Consider the following 5572-nt stretch of genomic DNA (forward strand, 5'->3'; position numbering starts at 1 on the left):
ATCAAGGCATAATTACCTGCTAGTGATCTGTAATAACAGGTAAATAAAAATGTCACTTTTTTTTTTTGCATAAAATGTATCAAATAGGCCATCAAATATTATCTCTAGAATAAATTAGGCCGTCAAACATTTTAAAGTTGCAATTAGATACATAAATATAGCAATTTAATCATCAAGGCATAATTACTTGTTAGTGATCTGTAATAATAAGTAAATAAAAAGGTCACTTTTTTAAGGTATAAAATGTATCAAATAGGCCACCAATATTTATCTTTAAAGTCAATTAGTCCCTCAAACGTTTTAAAGTTGCAATTAGATAAATAAACATAGCAATTTAGTCATCAAGACATAATTACCCGTTAGTGACCTGTTATAACAGGTGATTAAAAATTTCACTTTTTTTGCATAAAATTTATCAAATAGGCCATCAATATTTATCTGTAAAGTCAGTTGACCCTCAAACTTTTTAAAGTTGCAATTAGATATATAAACATGTCAATTTAGTCATCAAAGCATAATTACCAGTTAGTGACCTGTAATAACAGATAATAGAAATTTCACTTTTTTTAGCANAAATAGGCCATGAAACTTTATCTCTAAAGTCAATTAGGCCCTCAAACTTTTTAAAGTTACAATTAGATACGTAAAAATGTCAATTTAGTCATCAAGGCATAATTACCTGTAAATGACCTGTAATAACAGGTAATAAAAATGTCACTTTTTTTTTGCATAAAATATATCAAATAGGCCATCAAATTTTATCTCTAAAGTAAATTAGGCCCTCAAACTTTTTAAAGTAGCAATTAGATACATAAACATAGCAATTTAGTCATCAAGGCATAATTACCTGTTAGTGACCTGTAATACAGGTAAATATAAATGTCACTTTTTTTGCATAAAATATATCAAATAGGCCATCAGTATTTATCTTTAAAGTCAATTAGGCTGTCAAACGTTTTAAAGTTGCAATTAGATACATAAATATAGCAATTTAGTCATCAAGGCATATTTACCTGTTAGTGACCTGTAATACAGGTAAATATAAATGTCACTTTTTTTGCATAAAATATATCAAATAGGCCATCAGTATTTATCTTTAAAGTCAATTAGGCTGTCAAACGTTTTAAAGTTGCAATTAGATACATAAATATAGCAATTTAGTCATCAAGGCATATTTACCTGTTAGTGACCTGTAATACAGGTAAATATAAATGTCACTTTTTTTGCATAAAATATATCAAATAGGCCATCAGTATTTATCTTTAAAGTCAATTAGGCTGTCAAACGTTTTAAAGTTGCAATTAGATACATAAATATAGCAATTTAGTCATCAAGGCATATTTACCTGTTAGTGACCTGTAATACAGGTAAATATAAATGTCACTTTTTTTGCATAAAATATATCAAATAGGCCATCAGTATTTATCTTTAAAGTCAATTAGGCTGTCAAACGTTTTAAAGTTGCAATTAGATACATAAATATAGCAATTTAGTCATCAAGGCATATTTACCTGTTAGTGACCTGTAATACAGGTAAATATAAATGTCACTTTTTTTGCATAAAATATATCAAATAGGCCATCAGTATTTATCTTTAAAGTCAATTAGGCTGTCAAACGTTTTAAAGTTGCAATTAGATACATAAATATAGCAATTTAGTCATCAAGGCATATTTACCTGTTAGTGACCTGTAATACAGGTAAATATAAATGTCACTTTTTTTGCATAAAATATATCAAATAGGCCATCAGTATTTATCTTTAAAGTCAATTAGGCTGTCAAACGTTTTAAAGTTGCAATTAGATACATAAATATAGCAATTTAGTCATCAAGGCATATTTACCTGTTAGTGACCTGTAATACAGGTAAATATAAATGTCACTTTTTTTGCATAAAATATATCAAATAGGCCATCAGTATTTATCTTTAAAGTCAATTAGGCTGTCAAACGTTTTAAAGTTGCAATTAGATACATAAATATAGCAATTTAGTCATCAAGGCATATTTACCTGTTAGTGACCTGTAATACAGGTAAATATAAATGTCACTTTTTTTGCATAAAATATATCAAATAGGCCATCAGTATTTATCTTTAAAGTCAATTAGGCTGTCAAACGTTTTAAAGTTGCAATTAGATACATAAATATAGCAATTTAGTCATCAAGGCATATTTACCTGTTAGTGACCTGTAATACAGGTAAATATAAATGTCACTTTTTTTGCATAAAATATATCAAATAGGCCATCAGTATTTATCTTTAAAGTCAATTAGGCTGTCAAACGTTTTAAAGTTGCAATTAGATACATAAATATAGCAATTTAGTCATCAAGGCATATTTACCTGTTAGTGACCTGTAATACAGGTAAATATAAATGTCACTTTTTTTGCATAAAATATATCAAATAGGCCATCAGTATTTATCTTTAAAGTCAATTAGGCTGTCAAACGTTTTAAAGTTGCAATTAGATACATAAATATAGCAATTTAGTCATCAAGGCATATTTACCTGTTAGTGACCTGTAATACAGGTAAATATAAATGTCACTTTTTTTGCATAAAATATATCAAATAGGCCATCAGTATTTATCTTTAAAGTCAATTAGGCTGTCAAACGTTTTAAAGTTGCAATTAGATACATAAATATAGCAATTTAGTCATCAAGGCATATTTACCTGTTAGTGACCTGTAATACAGGTAAATATAAATGTCACTTTTTTTGCATAAAATATATCAAATAGGCCATCAGTATTTATCTTTAAAGTCAATTAGGCTGTCAAACGTTTTAAAGTTGCAATTAGATACATAAATATAGCAATTTAGTCATCAAGGCATATTTACCTGTTAGTGACCTGTAATACAGGTAAATATAAATGTCACTTTTTTTGCATAAAATATATCAAATAGGCCATCAGTATTTATCTTTAAAGTCAATTAGGCTGTCAAACGTTTTAAAGTTGCAATTAGATACATAAATATAGCAATTTAGTCATCAAGGCATATTTACCTGTTAGTGACCTGTAATACAGGTAAATATAAATGTCACTTTTTTTGCATAAAATATATCAAATAGGCCATCAGTATTTATCTTTAAAGTCAATTAGGCTGTCAAACGTTTTAAAGTTGCAATTAGATACATAAATATAGCAATTTAGTCATCAAGGCATATTTACCTGTTAGTGACCTGTAATACAGGTAAATATAAATGTCACTTTTTTTGCATAAAATATATCAAATAGGCCATCAGTATTTATCTTTAAAGTCAATTAGGCTGTCAAACGTTTTAAAGTTGCAATTAGATACATAAATATAGCAATTTAGTCATCAAGGCATATTTACCTGTTAGTGACCTGTAATACAGGTAAATATAAATGTCACTTTTTTTGCATAAAATATATCAAATAGGCCATCAGTATTTATCTTTAAAGTCAATTAGGCTGTCAAACGTTTTAAAGTTGCAATTAGATACATAAATATAGCAATTTAGTCATCAAGGCATATTTACCTGTTAGTGACCTGTAATACAGGTAAATATAAATGTCACTTTTTTTGCATAAAATATATCAAATAGGCCATCAGTATTTATCTTTAAAGTCAATTAGGCTGTCAAACGTTTTAAAGTTGCAATTAGATACATAAATATAGCAATTTAGTCATCAAGGCATATTTACCTGTTAGTGACCTGTAATACAGGTAAATATAAATGTCACTTTTTTTGCATAAAATATATCAAATAGGCCATCAGTATTTATCTTTAAAGTCAATTAGGCTGTCAAACGTTTTAAAGTTGCAATTAGATACATAAATATAGCAATTTAGTCATCAAGGCATATTTACCTGTTAGTGACCTGTAATACAGGTAAATATAAATGTCACTTTTTTTGCATAAAATATATCAAATAGGCCATCAGTATTTATCTTTAAAGTCAATTAGGCTGTCAAACGTTTTAAAGTTGCAATTAGATACATAAATATAGCAATTTAGTCATCAAGGCATATTTACCTGTTAGTGACCTGTAATACAGGTAAATATAAATGTCACTTTTTTTGCATAAAATATATCAAATAGGCCATCAGTATTTATCTTTAAAGTCAATTAGGCTGTCAAACGTTTTAAAGTTGCAATTAGATACATAAATATAGCAATTTAGTCATCAAGGCATATTTACCTGTTAGTGACCTGTAATACAGGTAAATATAAATGTCACTTTTTTTGCATAAAATATATCAAATAGGCCATCAGTATTTATCTTTAAAGTCAATTAGGCTGTCAAACGTTTTAAAGTTGCAATTAGATACATAAATATAGCAATTTAGTCATCAAGGCATATTTACCTGTTAGTGACCTGTAATACAGGTAAATATAAATGTCACTTTTTTTGCATAAAATATATCAAATAGGCCATCAGTATTTATCTTTAAAGTCAATTAGGCTGTCAAACGTTTTAAAGTTGCAATTAGATACATAAATATAGCAATTTAGTCATCAAGGCATATTTACCTGTTAGTGACCTGTAATACAGGTAAATATAAATGTCACTTTTTTTGCATAAAATATATCAAATAGGCCATCAGTATTTATCTTTAAAGTCAATTAGGCTGTCAAACGTTTTAAAGTTGCAATTAGATACATAAATATAGCAATTTAGTCATCAAGGCATATTTACCTGTTAGTGACCTGTAATACAGGTAAATATAAATGTCACTTTTTTTGCATAAAATATATCAAATAGGCCATCAGTATTTATCTTTAAAGTCAATTAGGCTGTCAAACGTTTTAAAGTTGCAATTAGATACATAAATATAGCAATTTAGTCATCAAGGCATATTTACCTGTTAGTGACCTGTAATACAGGTAAATATAAATGTCACTTTTTTTGCATAAAATGTATCAAATAGGCCATCAAATTTTATCTTTAAAGTCAATTAGGCTCTCAAACGTTTTAAAGTTGCAATTAGATAAATAAACATAGCAATTTAGTCATCAAGGCATATTTACCTGTTAGTGACCTGTAATAACAGGTAAATAAAAATTTCACTTTTTTTGCATAAAATATATCAAATAGGCCATCAATATTTATGTAATACCCCGTATTTTATTAACATTATCCTAAGGCGTTGACATTCCTAAGTTATGATCTTCAGATATTTCAAAAGAATTTTTATAAGTGAGTATAGTTGTTATTAAGCTGCGAACCTACGTACCGGTCACGAACCGTAAAATTTTTAGGAACTAGTATTTGGACTTGTTTGTCCTAGGAAATGGATTTCTAGACACCATACTATTATTCTTGAATTTCCTATTTAATTAGATTAGCCCATAGCAGCGAAAATTTATTTTGATCGTACATCGCTAAATTTCGCGGTGTACCGAACTTAGCCCAATTTTGAGGGTTAGTCTGGAATAAATTTTTAGTTTCGGAAATTATTCTATCTGGATTATTTTCCACCGAAACTTTATCTGTTTGGACCCCAATTGATAAGTTGTGGAGATATTTTATTATTTTATTATTTTTTTTTCCAACCTTATCACATAAGATTGTGATGTAGTATAAAAGCCAATTTTTTTCCTTT

The sequence above is a fragment of the Ipomoea triloba genome, chromosome 16 (assembly GCF_003576645.1).
Source record: "Ipomoea triloba cultivar NCNSP0323 chromosome 16, ASM357664v1".
Taxonomy (NCBI): domain Eukaryota; kingdom Viridiplantae; phylum Streptophyta; class Magnoliopsida; order Solanales; family Convolvulaceae; genus Ipomoea; species Ipomoea triloba.